The sequence below is a fragment of the Salarias fasciatus genome, chromosome 1, assembly GCF_902148845.1.
Source record: "Salarias fasciatus chromosome 1, fSalaFa1.1, whole genome shotgun sequence".
NCBI classification, from domain to species: Eukaryota; Metazoa; Chordata; class Actinopteri; order Blenniiformes; family Blenniidae; genus Salarias; species Salarias fasciatus.
This window is the reverse complement of record NC_043745.1, coordinates 32,663,234-32,689,933: the sequence shown is the minus strand read 5'-3', so window position 1 is coordinate 32,689,933 and position 26,700 is coordinate 32,663,234. Positions and strand designations below refer to the sequence as shown.

General features: G+C 43.2%; 1 protein-coding gene and 1 long non-coding RNA gene across 10 annotated transcripts in view; both read left to right on the top strand.

The window, feature by feature from the left end:
* The window catches only part of LOC115392472 (serine/threonine-protein kinase BRSK2-like), a 151,771-nt gene that overhangs the window by 15,226 nt on the left and 109,845 nt on the right, over nucleotides 1–26,700 (top strand). The gene's annotated exons all lie outside the window — the stretch shown is intronic.
* Nucleotides 1,563–12,413, top strand: LOC115392524 (uncharacterized). The gene is made up of 3 exons (XR_003931856.1): nucleotides 1,563–1,741; nucleotides 11,682–11,685; nucleotides 12,402–12,413. It is a non-coding gene; the product is annotated as an uncharacterized LOC115392524 (long non-coding RNA).

The following is a 26,700-nucleotide window of genomic DNA, read 5'->3' as shown; positions in this document are numbered from 1 at the left end:
GTCTTGCATTATGTCTTTGTGGCTGCCAGTTTGCATGTGTTTGAGGGCTGAGAGGTTACAGTCAGGTTAGTGTGAGCTTATGGGCCTTGGAAAGCTGTATGTGCATGTGTACGTGTGCGCATGTGTATGTTTGTGTGTGTGTGTGGGTGATCTCAGTTTTTCACGTGAGTGAACAGGCGAGGTGATGACACACGGGAGACTCCTGTGTTAAAAGTGGTGCTAAGTCTACAAGTGGTTTTTCACTTTTTTTCACACTAATGATTTAAAAAAAGAGAGAGAGAATTTGATTTGTCCCGCGCTCTTCTGAGGTCAGACATGTTTGATATTTTCCATTTTTTCGCCTGATGTCTTGCTCAGGGAAACACCAGTGGTGACCCATGACAATAGAGATTGAACATTGTACTTGTGTAGTTTATGTGTTTCTTGCTGTGACGGCAGACCTACTGGTGGTGTCGTGAGTAGTCTGGCTTCCTAACTACATTTACACCTGCACAGAACACCATCACACTTTCTAGATGTAGAGAACTGTGCCTTTTGAAGGCTCCTGCTTTTATATGTTGGTGAATTGGGTGTTTCGCTCAAGGTTGTAATTTAGAAGTCAGAGGGGGGTCCGCAGCGTTTCTCAGACATGGTCTGGTTACCTCCAGGGGAAAAGGATGGGGACCACTGCAGTAGTAGTTAACACTCTGACCGTTACAGCAAGAAGACCCTGCTTTTATTCCAGGCTCCAGTCTTTGTGTGCGGGCTGATTGTTCTGCTCAAGCTACATGTACTAAACATTCTGCTTTACCACCGATTATCAACACACGCATAAACATATACACAAATGCTCTACATGATAATATATTTAATTACCAGGCTCCCGAGCAAATCCGCCCCCTTCCTGGTTCACTGTCCGCCCTCATTCCCCCCTCGTCCTCTCCATTGCAGTCCTCCCCTTTCCTCAGGCACAGTAACACACACGCAGCGGGGGTGGGGGGTGGAGGGTGGGTAAAGCAAGTCAAGTCCCCTTACTTGACCCTGCTGATGCAGCCTTCATGCTTGAGGCTATAAACCCCCACAGACGTCCCACAAACACCCCCCCCCAGAGCTGCTGGTGCTCAAAGACACGCTGACTGCAGGGCCGCAGGGGTTCGACATGCGAAACAGGGTTCAACACGCAGGCCGTCGGAGACAACACACTTTCCCACGTGTCAGCGATTTCACATTGGTTGGGTGGCTGCAACAGTTGAAACAGAAAGCTTAATTTTGGAGCTTAACGCTGAAAAAGGTGTTCTCTCTAATGAGACGTGCTGGAACAGACTGGACATGTCAGCGTGCGTTGCAGTGATGTGATATGTTTTCATCATTAATTCTGCTGCTTTAGCGCTTTTGTCATATTGAAATCACTAACGATAAGTGGATTAAAGGTATATTGATCAAACAGGAACGGGTTCCACTATGGACAGGCTTCAGTGTGACTGTATATTAAAATTCACAAATTACTTGAAGCATTACATATTTCATCCTCTGAAGATGAAAGATGAAATATCAGTTCTATATTACCATCCCGAGAGATCAAGCGTCACAATAGATCTATACATTTTCTTCAATTTGTCCAAAATGCAATGAGTCCGAAAACATCCATCTACAGGTTCGGACTTGCCCTTGTTTCAGCGGTAATAAATTGAATAGAGTCACCAGCCATGCTTGCAGTTAGACAATGCCTGCACTGGTAGTAGAGGGATTGTGGGGCTTCTTTGTGGGGGAGGATAGCAGGAGGAGCAGGTCAGCTCCGCTGGACTCTCTGAGGAGAAAGCTGGAGAGGCTGAGCCCGGCTAAAAATATCAACAAGCCAGCATCTCTGAGACAGTCGTACAGCCTTCTCTGGCTCTGGATGTCAGCCAGCAGAGCTCATCACACACACACACACACACACACACACACACACACACACACACCACACACACACACACACACACGGAACGGAGACAAAGACAACCGCTGCAAGCAAAGCTGTAAGTAGAGAGGCAGGTGGGCGGGGCAGAGGAGAGGATGGAGTGAAAGAGAGAGTGAGGGGGGGAGAGGAGGCACGCATGGTGGAGGATGAATAGAAGCCAATGGGGGAAGGGTAGGGAAGAGCGGCCAGAGCGAGTGTGGAGGGGTGTGAAAGCACGGAGAGAAAGACGGGAATAAGAAAGATGAAAAAGGAAGAAAAAGAGAGTGATCGGATATGAATAAGTTGTTTAAAAATAAAATAACAGGATGTAAAAACAAGTGAAAATGGAAGAGGGGATGGAGAAAAGTCTGGGTGATGATACTTTGGCTGCAGGCCAAGTCTGAGACACAGAGAGAGCGATGATGTAATGGTTTGTAATTGGTCCCAATTGCTCATTAGAGCTTGATTGGCAATATGGCACAGCCAATTAGACAGCAGGATGTGACAATAGCAGGCGCTGGGCTGTGTGTCCTGTGTCCTGTGCATGCGCTGCTGGTGGAAGCTCGCTCTCCAGTTCTGATTTTTATTTACAGCTGTACGGGTCACAGCTGGAAACACAGATTAAATACATTATGCACACATCATTGGCCATTCACATGACGCCAATATGACATCCCGGTAAGTATTCCTGTTGTGGGAGGCCTTTTCTCTCCAGGGACATCAACCCTGTCACTTAATGCAGGAGGACAAAGATGAGATCCCTCGGTGTTCTTTTAATCCTTACAATGCTAATTTCAGCTCTTTTGGGTACACATTGATATCCCTCCCCGACCTGCTCAGAGTTGACTTTAACATTAGCATGAGTCAAAGCCGTTGTTTTTACAGTTATTATTTCACAGGACTCCTGTTTACTGATGAGCAACTCATTAAGGCTCATTATGTAAACCACATAGATTAACATCTATCCACCATACCTGTGATGTATTAGAAGCATTAGGTAGTCATTAGCCTTCTAAATAGTAAAATAGCTACCTGCATGTTGTCAGTCGATTCTTGCTGTCAAAGTTTAGAAATCCACATTAACGCTCACACCAGGGCCGGCCCGGGCTTCAGAGGCGCCCTAGGCGAGCCCGAGACGAGCGCCCCTCGGGAGCGTGCTTTTCGAGCGGTCCGACATTTGTTGGGGGGGGGGGGGGGGGGGGGGGGGGGGGGGGGCGCTGAGGAGCGATGCCGAACAATACCGATCAGTGCCGGGCAGTGACGAGGACGAGGAGCGCGGTGCGTCGGAGCGGGGCACACGGAACACAGAGCGTCGTGGCGCCCCTTGTATGACCGCTGCGCCCCCCTCGGGACGTGGCGCCCTAGGCGGCCGCCTAGTTCGCCTATGCCTAGAGCCGGCCCTGGCTCACACATAGAGCATCTTCCTCCCTGAAGTAGCTTGAGCTGAATTCAGTGAGCGACTCAGTCATCAGACTGTCCTGCGTAGAGCGGGCAGCTCGGATGTGAATATCACAAAGTAATGCTATAAGAGTGTGCATGGGACAGACAGGCCGAGCTGGAAATCATGGCAAAGACTGTAAGAATGACTTACAAAGTGTTTTTTTGTTCAATACAGTGGGTAGTGATTTTATATCATTCAAAAAGGTGACATTGTCTCTGTTAGAGACCAAACAGAACAATAAAAGATGTGAGAAGAAATAGGAAAAAAATTAGCATAAAAACCTGCACAATGAGCCCATTTTTAATTTTTCTTTCAGCTTAACATGTGTTGTGATTCCGAATGCCTCTGTTGCTGTGTTTCTTCTCTCCCGTCATGTTTTGTCAAACAAGTATTCGCACCATTTTCCTTTCAGTCAAGTCTTCTTTTTTATTCTCAGTTTGTGACTAATGTGTGAAAAATGTTCAGACTGTTTTGGGTTGTAAGGTTTTGAAAAAGAATCATGATGATTGGAGTGAAGTTATTGTGTAAAATGGAAAATATATATAATTGTGGGATGCAAGAGATCAGTATTTATTTCCTATGAGATCTGTGGCATGAACTGTGTGTTTTGTTGAGCTTTATGATGGAAAATAACCGCCCTGTCTTTCTTTAAGTTTAATTTAATTAGGAGTTTAAGGAACACACAGTTTCATTGTCCTACATAGAAGTACAAGGACAAGGACAGGATGAGGAGTGTACGTCTTATCTGGAATCAGCACAGATCAGCTCAGGTCATCGTGTCCTTGTGTGTGTGTGTGTGTGTGTGTGTGTGTGTGTGTGTGTGTGTGTATCAGCATCTTGGTACAAATAACTCAATACCAACAGCAGCAAGGATCTGCTACCAGTCACATGGAATCAAACCTTCGGTCTGAGGGTCTTTGGGTTTGTTTCAGATTTTCTAGCAGTTTCCATTTTGTATCAGACTTGAAAATATGTGTTTTTAGGAATTGAGAGACCATGAGGAGAACAGTTTGTTTAAAAAAATCTCAACAGAATATTCAAGGCGACAATCAGCAGGAAAAAAAACCTCCCGGTCAGATAATACTATGGCTTTGATTGATGAGTGAGTTTTTTTTTTTTTTTTTTGTATTTTGCAACCTTAGAACTATTTTTAAGTCTAATTTTATGATTGATTTTCATCCACAGTGTAGACTGACTTTCACTTGCATCTTATTAATTATAGAAAGACTTAAAGGAAGCTGTTGACTGCTGTCAGTAGAGATGAAACTCAAAACTAACATTTATCACAAAAACAGAAATCGGACTACTTATTACTACCAGGAATAACAAAGTAATGATGTTCTCAACTGCCTCAGCCTGGTGATTAAGGATTACTAGGTAGCTACAAGCTTTCTGCAACAGATGGATCTTGTAGAGAGGTGGAAAAGTGGGTGAGTGTATTACATCAGATTTTAAATATAAAAGTAATACAGCATTTGTTAAGAAATATGATAAAAGAAAACAAATTATATGAATGATTAGTTACAAAGTGCTTCAAATATAAATAAAAAGCTAAATCAAGGCATTTCAAAATGTTGAAACAAAGTATAAATAATGAAACACTAGATAATGTAGTTGATGATTAAAAATGTATGTTTAAATGATGTAGTTTTTTCAGATATATCAAAAATCTAAAGAACCCATGAATGAAGCAACCCTGATGTCTTACAAAGGTAATTACAAACTAATTAAAGGAATGTGTACTTAAAAATTACATGAAACATATTTTATTCCAAATCAGAAAAAATATTTATCATCTAGCTCAAAGTTCCTTCCTTCAAATGAAGGTGAAAATTAATACAAAAAGAAAAAAAAAAAAAAGAATCCCTAATCAAGACCAAATATAATTCCAGGAGACTGAGTTGTTGGACTCTGGTCTGGAAAAGCCAGAAAAGTCACCAGAAACACGGAGGCGAGAGAAGCTCCTGCAGATGGAGCAGCGGCTGGTCAAAGGGCCTGAAGACCGATACAGCAGAGAATGAAATCCAAATAAAGACTCTTATTTGGTCTAAAGGAAAAGAAATATGACAAAAGAAATATCACAGTCACACAGCTGTGGTTGTCTTGTATCAGAGATGTCCTAATAATTCCACATTCCTTTGGACATCGTCTAGACAGAGGTCATCTGAAGGTCACCAGCCCTCAGAGAGGTTCAACTCGCAACAACAGCTCTCACACCCGTCTTCTCCTGGCCTCACATGGATTTCCTGTAAGCGTGATACATTGTCTAGATCAGCAAGTCCAGCTGTTATGAATCTGAAATCCTGTTTTCTGTTGGGGCCTCTCAGGAGGATTCACCAAAGAGCCCAAGAGCGTCTTCAGTGCTCATCACCTCAGCTTCTCCCTGACACCGTTGGTTTTACTCATATTAAAGTAGCCGTGCTTGATACGTGGATCGCAGTATTTAGTGAAATGCCACCCTTGAATGCCTGTTTATTGGTGTGGCTGCTGCCCATCTGTCTTCACACTCGGCCTCCCTCGCTCTCCCTGCCAGCTGCCGTCTGCTTTCAGCCACCGACGCTCGCAGCCAGAAGAGACGGCTCCTTGTGGCCCATTGATGCTCCTTGATGCGAGGTCAGACCTAATTGGCTGAAGTCCTATCCGTCCCCACAATGAGGGCCTTTGAACGAGAAAGCTGTGATTAAGTTGTGGCTGTGTGTTTTTTTTTAAATCCAAACAAAGGGGGGACTCTCCAAAACACTCAACGCCTTCGAGTAGCCATAATTCAGAGCCGCCTTTTGTTTCCTCCGATCGTCTCGTCTCTCGTCTGAATCCGCTCCAGCCAGAGGAAGAGAAGCGTCCGACATTAGCAAGCACACGCAAATTATTGAAATGAAATCCATGTCAGTTCCTATACAAGCTTTAGAGTTGACTCTTAAGTGTGAGTTGAAAAAACTATGGTTACCTTGTTTTGATAAAAAGGCCTATTTGCATTGTATTATCCTTTTTTAATCTTATTTAATATTTAAGTAGTTCTGAATTAACTCACTGAATTCATGAAGAACTAACCGGTATTGAATGCTAATTTTCAGTGAGAAGCACTATAATGTTTTAATCATAATAAATAATACTTTCCCAGAACTGTTGCTTTTTATTTCAATAAATTGAGGTCATGCACCTTCATTAATTCAGTTTATGAGATATTCGTTCTCAGGATTCCAACATGTAAAATATGCATACTGCAATAGGTAACTGAACTGTGTTAAATCAGGTTTCTATGCACACTGTGTTCATCCTCTGCAAATGAAAAATAACAGGATTTTAAATATGAAGGGAAAGTGTGATTAATTCACAGGAATTGTGTGATTAATTTAAGAATTATGATCGACTGAGAATGATTATAAATTCTTTCATACATGATATCCGCAGGGCAGAGGCACAAAAATCTATGAAAATTGACCAAAGAACAACTAAGTGTGCTTCTGAAACGCTGCTGATGGAAACAAAAAACAGGACCCAGTCACAGCTGGTGCAAAATCGTGGCAAAAGAAAGTACAGTTTTATTTCTGAGGACAAATTTCAGAGCACAAAAGCACAGACATTGTCTGTTTGATTGTTTATTCTTTGCAAATTATATCTGTACTGCAGCACTTACCTGATATAATGCAGCGCTGCAACTTGCTCTTGCTAAACAATGTCCATTTTACAATTAATAATCATTTTCTGCTTTATTCAAGCTGCAATACATTTTGGAGCTACATGGATCAAACCATCAAACACCAAAAAATATTTTTTTAAATTATGTAATTATCAAATGGCCGTATTTAGAGTAAGTGAAGTGTCTAAAGTTATCTATGAATAAATTATGAATCAATTATCAAATATTTAGGTACATTATTGTGTCAGATTGTAGTAAATTATGATACGCTGTGATTTTACTGAAGGAGTGGCAGTGTGACGGACGGGGACGACTGATAAAAAGAGAGGACGGGTTAAAGATGGAGGATCTTCTCCGGCTCGTATATCTGTAAGAAGTGAGGACAGCGGTGACGGATGGATGCGAGTGTGAAACTGTGGCCGTGTCTGAGGGATGAGAGCGGCCGGCTGTCTGGGCCCTCACCGTCAGGCCCGATGAAGGATTCGGTCCAGCCCAGCCTGCAGCAGGAGGAAGACGGGCCTCCCATGAGTCCAGACTCTGTCACACCCTATAGATCTGTCACCTCGGTGGAGATATTAAAGACGGCGGACCATTTGAAGAGTAACTAACCTGCACTTGCTCATAGGAGAGTCGCCCAGAGCCCTTCTGGATGGGATCGGATTCGGAAGGTTGCTTATTGGGGCTGTTTTTGCCTGTAAGATTGTTTGTGGTGGTTCCCACTTCCGTTGGTTCTAATATTGCAGAAATTTGGAGGCCCGCGGGCGTCCAGATGACAAACAGCTGTCAGGGTTTCGCTGTGTTTCTGCAGATTGATTCTCTAGATCCCTGCTCATGACAAATAGCGGCGCGTGTTGACATCAGTCTCTGGGACTGATGGCAGTGTTCAGAGAAAATTGAACGATGAGGAGAATTAACTGACAGAGAAATGAAGTTGTCAGCTGCACTAAGACATTTCCCAGAAGGACAGAGAGACGTTATACCTGCACTTGCCAAAAGAAATGTGAAAGCCGCTACCTTCTTCCCATATGTAGTGGGCTCACATCTCATTCCAGAGTCATGGCCATTCATTTTGCTGCTGCAGGAGATCAATACTTTTGTGGTTTCGGGCGCTCTGCCAGTAATGGCGCTTGGCATTGGAGAACACGAGGACATTATCATGCAGGAACAGAACATGGACGCAGAATATGTTGACACAAAGTTGGAAATCTTGTCCAAAGCATCGGTTCCCAGCTTTCTCTCTGGCTTTTTTTTTCTTCTTCCTACAGAAGCTGTCCTAATTTGCCTTGAAGAAAGTCTGCAGTGGATGGATTTAAGCTCTTTTATGCTCAATGTTCACTATGCATATGGACTCTGCACTTATTTTTGTCCGCATTTCTTTCTGTCTCCTGGAAGCCCTTGGTTTCGGACAAGGAATACCTATGAGAAAGGAGTTGAGATTAGACGCAAATCACAAATTTCTCAAGTGTTCAAAGAGCGAGTAACTACTGTTCCTACTAGGGCTGGGCGGTATGGCAAAAATTTCATATCACAGTTTTTTTTTTTTTTTTTTTTTTTAATTCATACCGGTTTCACGGTATTTGACGTTTTTTTTTTTTTCATGCAAGAGTGTTGTTACACACATTTTCTTCTAATAAGAAAATTATTACTGCAGTTGATTGGCTTTAAATAGTCCATTTTACTGTCATAAGGACTGTGATTGCGATCGTTATCTCGACCCACCGCTTTTTTATTTATTTATTTTTTTCCCATATGCAGTTCCTTTAGTGAGTGCATCTTGAATGGACGTCTGACTGCTGCTGTAGATTGAGCTGTGGATGTGGAGGGTGTGGATCTTAGTTTATGACATTCCTGATACTCTAAAGCGTGTTTTCAGCTAAGGTGGTGAAGCTAATTACTAGCGTTAGCACCGCCGGCTAACCACTTCTGCTTGACAGCATTTGCAAAAGATAGTTGTTTGATCCACGTCCGACCTTTTAAAGTCGAAGAACTTCCAAACCACAGACGTGGCTCCTCTTTTTGGTATTAGTTCCTCTGGGTAAACAGCGTGTGCTTCACTTTGAGAGCTCTTGCAGGCAGCCAACTGTGTTGTTGGTGTGCAGCAGTGAAATGGGTCCCTGCTGAAACACTTTACCGCCGCGCACGTTCCGGACGTTGTTTGGGCTGTTCACCGGTATTGTGGTATATGAAAAATTCATATCATAACGAAAATAAAAACCGGTATTCGGTACAAACCGGTATACCGCACAGGCCTAGTTCCTATTATTACAGGGAATCAAGTATTTTAAAATCAAACTTATAATTGTCCTCCAAAATCAAATGTAGAAACTAAAAGCCATCTTTTAGGACTAAGCCTGTGAATTCATGTTGATCAGGTCAAATATTTTCAGTTATATTTGAAATCAAATAAAGGTTGAGGAAAGAATCAGGAACTGGCTTTACAGTGAGGAAACAGAGCTTTGCTGCGGCTCTCTTACCTATTGAAAAGCAAATCAGACTTTGTCGGCAGCAGGTTGAATGCCCTTTTGACCTCTTTTCTCCATCAGATGGCAAAGGTACAGCAAGCTATTGTGAATGTTCTTCGGTGATTCTGGTCCACTGACATCCACAATTACACATTTTCTCCAGACTTCTCGGATGAAAATCCATGATGCCAATATCTTTTTTCACTGTATCTCACAGGCGCTCTGTTAGACTGATACCTGATGACTGCTCAGACTTTTACGTCCAGAGAACTTATTGTAATGTTAGAAAAAATGTTTTCAATGATCCAAATGTTGTTAATTGGTGCGTTATCCTGCTGGAAGCAGCAAGATGCTGCATGCCGGGCACACTGTGGGCGTAAAGGATGGACATGGTCAGTAACAATACTGTGTTAGTTAAACAATGCTCAACTGATAGGAACTGAAAGGAGACACAGAATGTGCCAGGAAAATCTTCCCCATACCATTACACAAGGACCAGCCTCAACCGTTAATACAAAGCAGGATGGATCCATTGTAATGTTTACTTCTTATTCTGAGCCGCAACAGAAGAAATAGAGACTGATCAGACCAGGTAACGTTTTCCCAGTCCTTTTATTGTCAAGTTTAAATGGGTTTCTTGGAACTGTATCCTCAGTTTGCTGTTCTCAGCTGGCAGGAGTGACACCAGGTGTGGTCTTTTGTTCCTGCAGCCCATCAGATTCAGGGTTCAACGTGTTGTGGTCTCATATGGTCTCATCTTGGCTGTAATGACTCGTTATTTCAGTTACTGTTTATTTTCTACCATTTGGAACCAGGCCCACCAGTCTCCCCTGACCTTAATGGCATTTTCACCCACAGAGCTGCCTCCTGCTGGAGATTCTCTAATGTTTGTGAGTGAAAACCCCAGTAGATCAGCACTTCAATCGTCTTCTTCCCCTCATCCTGATGCTGGGTTCAGACTTCAGCAGCTCATCGTGACCATGTCGACAAGCCTTAACGCAGAGTTACTGCCATGTGATTGGCTGATTTTGTGTTTTCGTTTACAAATATATCAATAGTTGTATCTCATGAAGTGGTTGGTGAGTTGAAGTAGTTGTGTCCTGCTTTTTACCCACTATCAGCAGTGATCAGCTTATGTCTCATGAAGGAATAGGGGATGGATTGTTACCTTGACCTGTTTTGATAAATAGTGTGGCTTTTTTTTTTTTTTTAACATTTTTATTTTCTCTAAATACAGCGAAAGAAACTCCCTTGACAGTGTGAAGCAGCAGTAGGAACTCCCAGAACTACACTCTGTCCCACATTAAAGTTACTGAAATCAGAGAGGAGGAGCATGACTTCATGTCACACTTCCTGTCGGGCTGCAGGGTTGTTGTTCACTTTGTGTTAATAGTGGAACATGATTTGGGAGTCGCTGCCAACGCACATAGATCCCGGTTTATTTCCGTATGCGATTATGATGTGCAGAGTCCGGCAGCATGCAGTGGGTCATTACACACACGCACACACACACGCACACACACACACACACACGCATGCAGACTAATAGGATTTTTCTGTCTCGTTCAGCTTCCCCCCGTCTGCCGTTCACTCTCTGTCACAGTAAGCCGATATGGATTTGGCAGCGTGATCGACATACGAGGCTGAGTAGATGCAAATATGCCTCGTTGTTTACAGTTAGCCTACGTGTTGTATTTATTTATTTATTTTTTTATTTCTTCGCGTAACAGGTTCATAATCCGGCGCTGTAGACAGAGCGGTTTGCAGCTGTCACATCAAGCGGATGCTGAGAGATTTATGAGCCTTCAGCTGACGTCTGATGTATTTACAGCTGGTGGGTGAGAGCGGAGCGGCTTCCTGTCCTCAGCAGCTTCATACAGAGCAACAGCGTGTCCTGTCAACAGGTCGCACTCAGCAAACACGCCTCCGTCACTGATAACTGTACCTGTCTCTGCTTTCATTGGGAATTTACTGAAGGAGAACTGCTGCGAGTTCAATGATTCTGAGTTTTGTTTTAGTAATCATGTAGTTTTTAACAGGGCGCTACATCAGCCAGGTCTCCTTAAAGGGGACATATTATACTTTTTTCACTTTGTAAAGAGTTTCTTATAGTAGTATGTGTTGCCGTAGCCTCATTATGAAGTTCAAATTTGAAAATTTTCTGTTTCCTCCCTGTCTTGCTACACCACATTTTGTGAATATGCTGAAATGGTCGAGTTTGAGTTTGGTTCGCTTATCCTGAAATAAGTGGATCTAACTCCTCCCCTGACTGTGCCCCCACCATGTGTGTGTGTGTGAGAGTTGGCGTGGCCAGACGCGCTCATGTGCATACCGGGAAGCAGGCTCAGAAACAGTCTGTTCTGAGGACGGCTCATCAGAGCGACTTTTTAGTCCACTGAAACGCCAAACAAAGGATGAAGTTTTAGGCAAACAAACTTAAATATTATGTTTTTGGGCTTCAGAGACCTATATGACATGACTGAAAAATACCATCATATGTCCCCTTTATATTCCCCAGTTATATTCAACAAAGCAATTGTTTTATTAAATTTAAAAGCTTTAAAGTAACCGACTGTAAAAGTGTATTTGTGACTGATGGAGGACATCTCTCTATCTAAAACAGGGGTGGGGAACCCTGGTCCTGGAGGGCCGCAAACCTGCATGTTTTCCATGGCCGTTTCTCAATTCTTAGTCCGCAAGTGCGCACTCGTGGACTTGGAGAGTACACACCTGTTAGTCGGACTTCGAGTCCAGACTTTCGACGAGGCGAGAACGCATCGAAGTTAATGCACAATTGGAACATGCGGACTTGATGACTTCGTGTGTCTACAACGCCAATATCTGACAGTTGTCATTCATTCATACATTAAAACATTGATCAAAGAGCAACATAAGATGAGTGTTTATAGCGGCCTGTGATCAGGAAGTATTAGAGGAAGAGAGTAGTTGTTGTGGAACAAGTTTATAAAGCAAGTCGCTGCATTAAATATTGGAAAAAGGTTAAAATGACAATACAGGATGATCTACACAGAAAAATGTGGCAAAACTGCTTGTACCTATTCTGTCTCATAAACGCTGTGTGTAATACAGCGTTACTCTAACTTCGAGCCTACCTGCCCTCCTAAACAGCTTTTCAATTAGTGTTTAACTACTTGGAGCTGATCTCAGAAGAAATGCAGCTGATCAGATGTTTCTACAAACACAATTATTTCACTTTGTTTTACTGCCTGTCATACCTGTGTGCCTTCTGTCCTCCGTCTGCTCCGGTCTTCATGTGCACTAACTTACATGAGTCTAATATACATTATATAGTTAAACACATCATTATCACTATTCAGTTCTCTCTTCAGTAAATACATCAATGTGTTGCAAAGACAGATATTAATCATAAACAGATGTCTAACAAAGTCAGGAGTTCAAGGAAAATGTATTAAACTTCAACAGAACCTACAAGAATAAAAGCAAAAATAAGTGTAAACATCAGGAAGGTTTAAAAAATGACATGTTTTTAAATATTCAACAGTTCTTTCTTTTATTTACCAGGAACAACAACAACATGAACAGGTCAATGATAAAGAGGTCATGTGACTCCAGTCTTCAGGGAGAACAGATTCTACAGATTCTGCTCCAGGAAAAATACCCTGGATGGAGTCAGGAGCTCCGGTCTGGTTCTGCAGGGTTCTGCTGGACCGTCCTCAGTGTTGTGGATCAGCTGATGAACCTCATCTCAGTGATCCACTTCCAGACAGGAGCAGGTGGAGGAACCTGGAGCTTTGCTCTCCTGGTCTTCAGGCGTTTCTCCATCCTGCTGGAGTCGCTGATGAAGCCACATCAGAATTCTTCCTCCTGCAGAACCACAGAAACAAATTTTACCTAAACAGAGAGTTTCCCCTCCATCATACCGAGGGGTGTTGGTGATGCCAAAGGGAGGTTTACTGAGGTCTATATTGACAACCTGGGATGCGATGAGGCCTGGTCCTGCTCAGATCCACCATGAACCAGCTGGTCCTGTCTCCACCAGCTGGGTTTCTGCTGGGTGGAGGTTCAGACTCAGACCTGCAGCACCCAGCCTTTATGACACCAGACTGACAACCTGCTGGAAGGAAGAAAACTTTATGTCAATAACCAGAAACACAAACATGTCCACAGTGAATTTTTACCATAACATCACAATTTATCAATCACAGGAAGCATCTCTGGCGTCATTCAAAGTACAGAAACAGGTCTGATACCTTGGATCAGGCCTTCAGATTATGCCTCTTATATTTATAGCTTGTTTGGTGTCACAGCCAACCCTGCAGACGTCCCAAAGTCTCTGAGGAGGACAAAAAAAAAAGAATCACACTCTACCAACTCAACATTTGTATGAATAATTCATACCTGCATTAATTGAAGCATGGAAAAACAAACCTCCCTCCATCCACATCTGGCTGCAGATCACCTCTGGACCACGTTCTGGTTCCTCAGGAGTCCCTTGATTGAAATAGTTCATAGTTTTTTGTCTGAATGCACAACATTCACCAATATAACGAGTAGAAGACATTAGCATCAAGCTACAGTCCGGCATGTTTACATGTTTAAGCATGTTCATTAATGTGCACTGTCCCATTCAAATAAACACATAAAAATTAAATCACATAAAAAAAAATACTCTGAAACAGATTACATTGGACCAAGACACCGGATTCACACAAAACGATCAATGTCTCATGTTTAAGCACAGCGGAGAGTCACAGCCTGCTGCAGCCGACATGCAGCAGCTCAGCACCGGGTCGCCTCGTTAAGCCGTCTGGTCCCCAAATGTCCGAAATCGTTGGAAAAAAATTTCAAATAAGCTTGATGTGGACAGACTGACCCCATATCAACATTCTAAACAGCTATATTCTCGCCTAAAATACCGTTAAAACTACGTTCTGTTAAACAATAACGCTAATATTTCATAGTTTTTTTACTCACCGCTGTGTGTTTACACCTCCAGCATGTCTTGCGAAACGCATTCTGGGTAATTTCGCTTCTCAAGTCTGCACAAGTCTGGTCCGATGCAGACTCGGTAAAGTGGGCGGAGTTAGTGACATCCGGGTATTTTATGCGGACTTGGTGAGATGCGAACTTTGAATTGGAACAGTACTTGGTCTCTGACTGATGACGTTTCACGAGTCCGTGAGTTCACAAGTACAGAGAAGTACGCGTATTGAGAAACGGCTCATGTCTCCCTGCTTCAACACACCTGAATCGAATCAAGATTCATGGCCAAGTCCAGCAGAAAGCCAGATAACGAGCCTCATTGCAATCAGCTGTGTTGAAGCAGGGAGACATGGAAAACATGCAGGTTTGCGGCCCTCCAGGACCAGGGTTCCCCACCCCTGATCTAAAACATTCTAAATTGCACGAGTTTATGAATGTTACTGAAAACTTATTTTATTGTGAGAAACAATTCCATGGATTTTGGCTTAACTGCTTGGTAAGAGAGCGACTTTGGATTTGAGTGTCTCTATAATCTGGATGTTAGTGCTGTGCAGTAGCCTGTATCCACCACTGTAGCTGATATTAGCCCTGAATAAACTTTAGATTTGCCTTTCCTAGGTCTGCATGTCATTGGTTTATCTGCTTCTTCTGGTTTCATTAGTTCAAAAGTGTTAATATTCAGATTGAATTGGATCTTTGTGAAAACAAAAAATAAAAACTTCACACTGATTGAAAAACTGGTGGCTTCACATGCTGGAGGCAGCATCGCTATTTTGACTCCAACTCAGCCTGCCGGCGTCAGTGATGCTTTTTTTGTGTTGTGTGCACCGCATGTTGTACGCGAGCGCTTGTGTGCGCAGTAACTCGGTTGTCCCCTGTGGCTCGCTGCTCCCTGATGGCAGTGATTTAGGAGCAGCCATTAGGGGGCAAAGCGGCGTTAATCCATCCGCCAGACTGGAGTGATAAAAGTTTCATTAAACCATCGATCAGCCGCCTCTGTCGCCCGGGCGCACGGGCTGGTTCAGCGTGTCGCCACGCTGGGAGCACCTGTGAAAGCCTCAATATCAAGCCATCATCCTCTTTATAGCGGCGGAGGGCACGGGAGAGAACAAAAGGATGGTTGAGAGGCTGTTTCCTGTATTGTTTACTCAGAGAGAAAAAAGAGCCGATCAGACAGGACCAGAGATTGTTTTTCATCTCCTCCTGACTTAATATTTCACCGCTAACACGGGACGTGAGACGTAGCTGTTCAAGCTACAGAACCTGAGCGTCGCTCGCTCATTGGGATAAAACGGTGACTGACAAGTTTGAAATGAGTAGATGTGATTCATTTTTCCACATTTTCAAGTGTGAAAATCGACTAAATATCATTTGCTTCCAGTTTTTCAAATAGAATTACAGAACGCTTTCCTGTTCGGCACGCCACAGGAATTTTATCAGGAGACCGTTTTGACATTTCTGTCGATATCTCAAGCCTCTTTCAAAACAATACCTCAACAACAGAATCAGTTGCTGCTTTTTAAAGGTGGAGATTTTATCAATAGATGTTCTTTTGACTAATTCCTCTAATTTTCTCCACTTAACAAAACTTTTCAGACTAATCTAGTGTAATTGAAGTAAAACATGCAGAAAAAGTGAGAATTTAGCACAATAGTCCATTAAATGTCTTGAGCACTGCCCCCTGGATTTAATCACAGTCTTCAACAACTAGAATTTTAAATGCTGCTTAATTATGGAAAAAGTATTTCAGAGGTTACCGTTTAGCATTTTAGCAGCTTTTAGCATTTAACGTCAACATAACCTATTAACACAGAGTCTTGAATCCTTCAGCTAAATGAAATAGAAGCTGATCTGTGTTGTTATGAGTGGCAAAAGCTTCTGAAAGGCAGAGCTTGAACATTGTGAAATTATCCTGAGCGGGCGTTGTTTGGTGCAGGTTAATAGATAAATCCATGGTTGGTTTTTATTACTCCATTTAATCCAATTTTTCTCCAGCAGAATGTGTTTAATACAGTCTCACTGCTTTGTATCGGCATCTTCAGTGTTTTCAGCAGCGTTAAAAATGGCACACATGAGAAAAGATGCCGTTCCTGATCGTGTCTTGGGAGCGTCGGCGCAGAGCCGCACAGTCGCAGGATTTACAACCGCACGTTGGTGAAGGTCGGCCCGGCTCGGCTCGGGGACGCAGCGGCTGACAGGAAATTGCTGACGGAGCGGAGGATGTAGGAACAAGCTAATAGGCGGTTATCTGCCTGCAGGCTGCTGGCAAGATGAGTCTGCCTCCCCGGTGAGTTTCTTCATCTCCACACAGCTGGATGCTCTCAGAACAAATATGTCGATACGGCGCACTGTAAGCCCGACCACACACCCCGCACTGGCTGTCGGTCACACACTCGTACGAGCCATGACGGAGGATCTGTGGCTGAAGACTTCGAGCATGTTGCAGTCGTGGTTTCTCTTCGGAATGATGAGTTCCTGTTGTCCTCAGTTCTCATTGAGTGGATGCAGCAGAATTCCAGCGTGGCTGAGTGAATGCCAACAACAATATCCATGATCCCGTCAAGCACTTCTGGTTCGGGTTCGACTCGTGCTCTGCGCTGGCGGAATCGCTGAATAACGAAGTGTCCTGTTTGGGAGCAGTTAGGACCACTCGAACGTGTGTTTTCAGATGTGCTGCATCAGTTTGCCCAGTGGAGGATGCCTGCTGGTGTCAGCTGCATTCTCTCAGTGCTGCATTGTACAGTGGAGTAGTGGTCAGTACACCGGCTTCACAGCCTGGTTTCCATGTTCTTCCTGTGTGTGTGTGTGTGTGTGTGTGTGTGTGTGTGTGTGTGTGTGTGTGTGTGTGTGTGTGTGTGTGTGCGTGCGCGCCCATATTTATTAGTGACAGCAATCCAAAAAGCCACTATACAGAGAGCTTTCATCCTTTCTATAAACATCTAGTTTTACCCACTTAAACAAATAACAGCTTGGACCCAGATTACTTGTAGAAAATCATGACATGCAAACATAGGTAGCACATGCAGACTATGTTGTTGCCATGATAATTATCATTAATAATATTTTCTAACTATTTAATTTATCTTATTTATCTTCTGTTTTATTTGTCGTAATAAGTATTTTTTTCCTGCCTTTGTGTTTGTTGTTTTTTCCATTCCAGTCATGTTTTAAATCGTTTTAAACCCTCTGAGCACAGTCGGCTCATTTTTTCCACTTCAGCTGTGCTGGAGCTTGAGTGAAAGGCGTTTAAAAAAAATAATAAAAAGTGACCTCAGGACAGGTCAGCACCTCTGATATGAACTGGAGCGCAGACTTCAAGCCGTAACTTATCACCCAGCATCCCGTTTGACCTCTGCAGCGCTGCCGCGTCTCAGTGGGAATGAATCCCTGCAGCCAGGTTAAAACATCTGGCAGGAAGCCTGAATGCAGGAGGGAGGGAGGGAGCTGCTGGAGCGGCACGTTTAACCATCACTTACACCGCTGCTGCTCGTTCAGCTCTACATTTTCCAATGTACATTTTATTGTTTTATTGTATTTGATCCTATCATCCGATTCCCGCTTAATCCCCAAACAGGCATGTTGTCACTCTCCTATCAGCATCTCACTGCAAATCCTTTGTCCCGTTTCACATCATGTTTCTGTCTTCAGCCCTCATCATTATCATAGTCGCCCTCTGGGCCGAGCAGCCGTCCTGCAGTCACACATCTGTAATGAATAAATGATAACATATTCTCTGTGAGTGCACTTTCCCTGGAGCTGCTGCTGCATGCTGCATGAGCCCCTCATCCAAAGCCCACATGCTGACGTGCAGCCGCCTCATTCCCGCATTCTGTTTACTGTTGTTTTAATCTTTAATCTCCACCCAGCTCAGATATACCGTAGCATTCCAGCTGATATTGGCGAAGGAATTCCCATCTCGTTCGGCTCACTGATATTGGAGCCTCGGTGAGATGCGAGCGAAACGCTGTAGGCTGCAATAAAGGAGATTTTCCACCTGAGACGCTGGATGAAATGATATCATAGCCGTGCATTAAATGAGAACAGCAAATGACCCTGTCATAATGGGCAGAATGGACTGCAAACAGGGAATTCAAATGTTATTTTAATGATTTAAAAAGACAGAGATGGCTGAATCTTCCCTTTGCTGAAGAAGGTGACATAAGTCTCCATTAAATAGTCAAAACTTGTGCATTTAACCCTTCATCAGGCAATCGCCTGTGTATTTCGACATATTTTTAACTAGTGAGCAATTCAAAGATGATATCCAACTAAACTGTACTCATCATTCTGTTATTGAGGTGAAATTTGCAAAATTTTATTTGACAATATATCTTCATTTCTTAAGTGCATTGATGCATTTATCTATAAAATTAAACACAAATATGTGCGTATAGGAAAATGTTGAAGCTAATTGATCATATGAACAGCCAGTGTTGTAAGTAATATCTTATTTACGTGTGGGTCTGTAACATAACTGCTTTTGGCAGAAACACAGTAGTAACTGATTGTTAGAGTAGATGTTTGTTGCAGAGCTGCTGTCTCTTTCTGCCGAAATCATGGCTACACTATATGTGTCAAGGCCACAACATATATATCAACATTGGCAGCCTTAATGAACATAAAAGAGTTGTTTGCTTGTTGGTAGTTCATTCAGCTGTTGATACTGCTTCTTCTTGTTGTCAATAATGTAGAAATTTGTTTGAAGAACATTTTAGAGCATCTTCCTCTCACTCAATGATGTAACTCCAACCACACGGCACTGACAGCACAGCCAATTAATCACAGCAAAAACACTAAACTAAATTGGATGTTGTTGACCAATAACATCTGATGTAGTGGCAGGCGACATGGTGCAGGCCGACTCAGTGTCCTACTCAGCAGTCATGTTTTACAGTTAAGCGTTAATTTATTGCTAAAACCTCACACGTACATGACTTTTCATCAGAGTTTGGTTTGAATCAGGTAAATATCTGTGATGACATGAGATGAGTTTATATCTAGAAATGTGCATTTTTGCTAGGGCTGAACGATATGGGCAAAATTTCATATCTCGATATCCATGCCAGATATCTCGATATCGATACGATATATTACAATGGATTCAGTGAAAGTTAAGCATTTTTCAGAAAAATAAAAACATCATAATACAAAAGGATGTAAAAAAAATGCAGTTTTATTCATGAGAACTCACTGCCACTACCACCAAACTCGTTTGTGCAGATTCTGCAACTGCCCTCTGCCATCAGCTGTCAACCAGTGAACGAGGTTTGTGGTTGGCTGGTCTTACCTGTGCATGGGCGAGCTTACATGCAGGGCAAGCAGGGGAAATCTTGATATCGTTGATTTTGAGAAACTAATGTCCTGAATGTTCATATCCCGATATCGATATGATAACGATATATCATTCAGCCCTAATTGTTGCTATGATCAATATGTAATCCGTTGTTTTTTGACCCAGGCTAACTGTTGATTACCGTATAAAACCACACAGTATAACAGCCCATGTCAGCTGTGGGTTTATTTTCTGTTTTTCCGAAAAATTACATCGTCTGTTAGTTTAAGGTTGTGTTGTTTGTACAGTGCAGTAATCAAAAATCTGAATTATAGTCCTTGCAGCTGGTGTTTACTCAGTTTTTTTGGGTTGGTGAATGTGTTTCCTTTCTGAGTGGTCTTTCTATATAGCAACAAGATTACACACTATAATAAACACTCAGCACATACAAATAATCACACTTCCCCTGTTATTTCTCGTTGTTATACACTCTGCATAACAATTTACAGTTGAATTTGCTCATTGACATAGCGGGATTCTTGCTAAATATGTGTTCTGCTGTGATACTTTCTCCAGCTTTCTCCAGTAGTGCTTTTTTATCTGAATATTTTCTGCATGTTAGGAATCAGGGTTCTGTCACTGATTTGTTTGGTTTCACAAAAAAAAAAAAAAATAAATAAAAAAATTGAGAGCCGATTTCCTGACCTTCATCTGTCACTTTTACAATATTGTGTTTTGGTTTCTATACATACAAATCTCATTTGTTCACTGTGTGCTGGAAAAACCTTGTGCTCCAGATTGGGTTACTTTGGTTCACGTTGACATTTTCAACAATAATTAGAATATGTGGGATTTTCAGCAGCTCAGAACTCACAAAAAGCTTCGAACATGCAGAAAGGCAGCAGCAGGAATTCTTCCATCGGGACCTCCGTTAGCATCTGCTGCAAGTCCTGTTTGGTCTGTTTAGAGCTGTTTGGATTTTGCTGTGTTCAAACTTCAATCCATCTTAAATTGGAGGACTTAGACCTGCGTGCTACGTTCACATATCCACTGACGCAAAGGCCACAAATATCCCATATTTGTGCTCATTTCACATTGTGTTTCGCTGCCTTTGCAGGTGTAAAACACGATAAAATATTCCCTGAAGCTGTTCTGCCTGCATACGTTTTAAAAATCAAGCGGAGCTGCATAACTGAGATATTTCACGATCATACAAGTTTGCCTGAGGGGAAAGCAAGAGTCTGTAATGTGCCCACTGTGCCCAGAGAGCATGTCCAGTGTGCACTCACGCTGCCAACGTGAGACTGTAAAAGCCAACGCCAGATTTAAAAAGTCTCTAAGCTGTGAAATGTGGAGAGATTTGATTGTGGCTCAGTGATTTACTGTCTCAAACGTCTCTCGCGTAACTGTCGTGTTGGACGATCACCTGAAACAAATCAAGGGAAAACACACCGGCAGCAAATCGCCCTTCTTTGTGTTGCCGTGTTTTATTGGCTGCCACGCTGCAGGCTTGAATTGCAGTTAACATTTATGAGGTGGTGCCACAGATTCATCATGACTGCATTAATACAGCAGATCAATCCGGCTACATGGAAATGTGAACCCGTGTCAAATTAACTGAATAAACCCACATTTTAGCTCACGCTTACTTTACTCCTTCATTATTGTAGCTCATACATGCCGTCACTGACTCACTTCCCTTTCAGCCTCCACCTCCGGGTGGACAAGGAGGACGAACAGCCACTGTTAAACACAATCCTCCCATTGCGTGAATGAAGAGAAAGTGCAAATGCTTCCTGATGCCGACTGACGTGATGCGGTTTGGAAGCCAGACGAGGCTCGGAGAGACTGCTGTGAACCGCTTTTCCCGGCGAAGCCTCGGCTGCACACCTCCCCGTGTCTGTAGCCGCCGGTGCGGGTGTCAGTGGGAGTGCGGTTGCGGGCTGTTGGCTCTCACAGCGGGAAGAGGAGGGGGGGTTTCAGGGGGGATGCTGCTGCAAGCTGCTGCTGGCTGTGTGGAGGAGGCCTTGTAGCTCCCAGCTAGCGTTCACCCCTTCATCATCCCCCCCGGAGAGTTAAAAGAGAGCGAAAGAGGAACACCGGCACTGCTGCAATTTCCAGCCTCCTCCTGGACTTTAATATCTTATTTATTTATTAGTTTACTGGTTGTTGACGAGGTTGTTCCTCGTCTGTTTCTTCCAGGAATGTGGCGGGTCTCTGGCGTTATTTCTCCACAGCAGACCTGACCTGCTGCAAGACAATGTGTTCTGTGTGCAGTTTGCATGTTCTTCATGTCCAAATACCCCAACTTCCTCCAATAATTTAAAAACACGGTTGTCATATTGATTCTAACTCTAGAGCCTCATTTACTAAGATCTTGTATCAAGTGTGCAAACAGACTGAACTTTTGGTTTTCATGCATTTTACAGGTGATCAGCTGAGAATAGCGAATAGCGAATTCAATTCTTGGCTTTCTGTGCATAAAACTCAGTTTACATGTGAAAAATTTGCTCAAAATAGTTTTGTTTCAGTTTAATTCTGCACTAAATGAAATTTAGCAGACTTTTTGTCAGTTTCCGTTAATAACGACACATCAGATGAATCAGAAAACAAACAGTAGTAGGCTAAAAGATGTGATGATGGGAGAGAAGAGAGTGCAATGCTTGACCTGGTGAATGGAAAGTTTCAGTTTAAAAAAAACTAAGAATTTACATATGAGTGATTCAAGTCCTTAGTTTAACCTCAGTGCTTAATATATAGGTGTGAGCATGAATGCTGAGCTGACATTAGACAGTTATGCTTAAGCAATGAACATTTTTCAACAATTAAAAAAAAAGAAAGAAAAACTGAACAAATAGAAATGAGTCTGTTGTGTAAACACACAGCAGTTGATGGGTTCATTCATCTACTTAATCAGTTTCAATTGAAATATGTTGCTTGATTCCTGTAACAAACACTGATACACACTTAAGGAAACAACTGACTAAAGCAATTTTTCTAATCGAGCCCCACCAGCCGTTAGCAGGTGAAATAATCTACCGTTTCACGGGGGTAAATTGAGCTGGTAAAGCGTGAACTCTGGCGTTTTTCTTCTCCTCCAGATTTCCTGGTTTGGGGTGTGAACTTCCCATCGCGTGTGCTGAAATGGAATTTGTCTCTGGCTGTGAAACGTGGAGACACCAGCAGACAGTCTCAGACAGGCGGATCTCTCTTGCAGTCATTTCTGCTGCTGCTGCTGTGCCCTCACAGCCGGATTTGGTGGGATTACCGAGAGCAGGATCCCACTTTGATGCTGCTGGTGGTTGGTGGTGGAAGTGGAGGCGGTGGGAGGTGGGAGGTGGCGAATTTGGGGGAAGACTGCAGCCGTGTACAGTAATGGGGGCAAGTGTAGAGACCAGACTGGAGGAGCCTTTGTTTATGTGAGGATTTGCTTTGCACAGAAAGGATTGGAGCTGGATCAACCCCCTCCCCTGTCTCTGCCCTCCTATTACTTTATCTCCACCCTCACATCCCACTTTCCTCCACCCGTTGTTTAGAGGTGGTGGGATGTGGAGCAATGAGGGCTTAGCCCCCAACCCCCACCGGTTTCACCTCCACCGCCGCCGCACAGATGCAGCACGTCTGCAGAGGCCCCTAAACCCCCTTTCTCATAAAGCGCCCCCCCCATCATCACTCTGCGGATGAACTCCTGCTCCACTTTTCTATGGATTCAGACGCACACTTTGGGGAAATCCCTTTGTCTGCTGTGCAAGTGTAATGTATTGAAACGTGGAGGGAGATTTATCTGTCAGGACGTGACAAATATCATGAGGAGAAAAAAATAAAAAAAAGTGTGTTTTGGAGGCATTTTATCTCCCCAAAGGTTCAGGAAAAGGCTCTCAATTTTTTGTTTAATTATTTATTTTCTTAAATTCACCTACAGCAAAAGGCACAGCTTTGAGCTCATTAGCATAACGTGAATTAGTGGGGGACGGGGGGCCATGTCCCACTTTTTCTCCGCAGAACATCAGGAGGAACCCAGATGTGTCATCTGGAAACTGACTGGTGAAACTATAGATCTTCTCCGATCATCCATAATACTGTGACTACTGGCTGGCAAGTAACGTAGCAGTGGTTTTCTCTCTGTTGGTACCTGTTAATGTAACGGATATATGAGGCGTCATGTGAGGTTTTTTTTCTTCGAAGTTGAAGCGTTAGAAGCAGGAAAAACTGGGTTCCTCCCAGTCTGCAGTGATCAATGTCGACCAAAAGCGGTCCAACTGAGGAAAACTGGTAAACTGGTGAGAGTGTCATGGGCGGCCAAGGCTCATTGACGGATGAGCACAGTGAAAGCTGTCTGTGTCGTCTGATCCATCTACTGGAGCTTACTGGGGTTCAGAAAACACAGCATCACAAGTTTGTTGTGTCAGGTGCTACAGAACAAGCCAACGGCGAGCACACGAGCGTCAGAACGAGACCACAGGTGGCTGCACTGGCGAGTCTGCTTTGATTTGTCGGGTAATCAGTTACACGATTAACACATAGCGCCAGGATGCATCATGGGAAGCGTGACGTTTTGGTTAATGTGGATGTGGATTTGAACAAGTACTACCCACCAGATGTTTTACACACTTTCTTTGGAAAATATTCCCTTCAGCAGGATTCAGGAATGGTTTTCGAAACAAACTGTTAATCGTCTTTGGGATCTGGCGGAAGAAGAGGTCTGATCCATGAAGGCCACCTTTCGCAGTGTGAAGGATCTTGGTTTCAGATACCACAGCACACCCTCTGAGGTCTTTGGGTATTTATACCTCATCTGGCAGGAAAAAAGGAACCTACAAAATAAAAATCAGTCCTTCATCAAGTGGACTTGATCCGTCTTTTTTTATTTATTTTATCTCAGTTTTTACTTCTCCGTTTTATTATCCTGTTTTCTCTTTTAGATTTGTTGTCATCACCCCCTGTGTATTTTTGAGCTGTGTTTTTTGTTCCTATCTAATGTTTTTACATATCCCCATCCCCCTCAGTTCAGAAAACAGCTCCCAGATTAGATGCCTATATGTTGCCCTGATAACATGGCTTCACATCACTTCGAAAACGAATGAACTCTGTTTCTTGCTCTGTTTCCAGCCTGTTCCCTGCAGCTGAGGTCAGAGAGGATAGCAGCATTTTGGACCTTTGACTGGCTGATATTTGAGATTTAATAAGAAGCTGCTGTCTCATTCTGAGGCTCAGGCTTTCATTACCACTGTTGTAGTAATGAAAGATGTGTGAGATGTGATTGCGGCTGCTAGAAGCACAAGAATGAAACAGTATGGCAGAATGTATTATCTTTATATAGCTGCACCTGCAGAAAAACAATTTATTAATATTGAAAATAACACTTGATTTGAATGTCACATTAGTTCTGTATCATGATAATTTATTGGAAATGAGAAAGATGAAAATGTGTTAGTCATAGGAAAAACAGGAATAGCATCATTATTAGTTCCAGTATGTGTAGTATCAGATCATATCTGAGGTTGTATTTCTTTCACAGCAGGGGTGTAACTTGTTGTGTAGCATCAGAACTTTGTTTGTATGCTATACTGTGTAGTTAGTGTCTATACCACTGTGTTACATTCACTATATCTACATTGTATGCACGAGTGGCCTTTGGATCTGGGTCATTAGCAGCAAAAACACTATTTATTAGTAATCTAAGTAGCTGTGCATCATAAGTGCTGTGACTAATAGCAGCAGTATCATTAGCTGTAGCAGCAGAAGTATTAATTGCACCAGTACCATTAGCAGTAGTAAGAGAGGTATGAGCCACTGTCGGCAGTGGTACGAGCAGCATCAGCAGTTGTAAGATATTAGCTGGAATAGCATTTGTTTGACAAAGCTGCAGCATCATTCATATTAATATCTGGAGTTTCTGTTACAGTTGTATTGTATGTGGTAGTAGCAGCTGCAGTAGTAACAGTCAGCAGAAGCAGGCATATCAGTTACAGTAGTAGCATGAGCATCATTAACATTAGTAGTCAGAGGCAGAGGTGTTTTTAGTGTTGCTTGAATGTAGCAGTTGATTGAAAGTAGCATCGTGAAGCTCTGCAGAAAGCCTGATAATAAGGCTGTTGTTACAATCTGGTGCGTTGAAGCAGATTGAGACAGTGCAGGAGTCCTCCCCTCTGAGCTACAGTGTCATTAACAGTAGCAACAGATGAATCATCAACAGTGGTTGTAGAAGTGTCATGAGCGGATGTAGCAGAAGTATAATCTGCACTGGTAGGCCCCAGCAGCATAGTCGTAGTAGAGGTGGGATTATTAACAGTAGTGCTATTAACGAAGTAGAAATAGTAGTGACATTAGCAACAGTAGCAGCAGTCCTCTCACCAGCAGTGGCAGTAGCAGTGGCGTCCTGAGCAGGAGCAGCAGCGTCAGGAGTCCAGGTACCTGCAGGCTGGCTGCAGTGCAGGAGGAGCTGTCCGCGGTGCTGAAGCAGCACAGACTGCAGTAAGCCTCTGCTGCATTGAGGCACACTGGCTCCTTATCTAACCTTCAGCTTTTGGAAGACAAAGGAGCCCCGGGGAGCGGCTGCTAATTTGAAATGGCCGGAGTGATTTGTGTCAGCACGCCACAAGTCTAAATGACGACCTGGAGAATCATCTGCATTTAACGGCCCCATGAAACGCGCCGCGCTGCCAGGATTTCTTTGATCTAGCGTGAGCCTCGGGAGCATTGAGCTCCAAATCAGCCCGGTCTCGGAGCAACAGACAAACACACAAACACGCACATGCACACTCACCACTTTAGCCCCGGGGCTGTAATTTGTCTTCTGCCATCCCTCTCCTTGGAGATTGGGGAGTATTTATGTAGATTATTGCTGGAAAGTAGGTTAAGATGAATGTTGTGGAGCTGTACCCAATACTAGCATCATTAGCTGCCTCGGCGTTGACTGAGCTCTGAACGGCAACCAGTTCAGGGATAATGAAAACAAACTGTGTCTATTGGCGTGCCTGTTTGTGTGTTTGTTTGTGAGACATT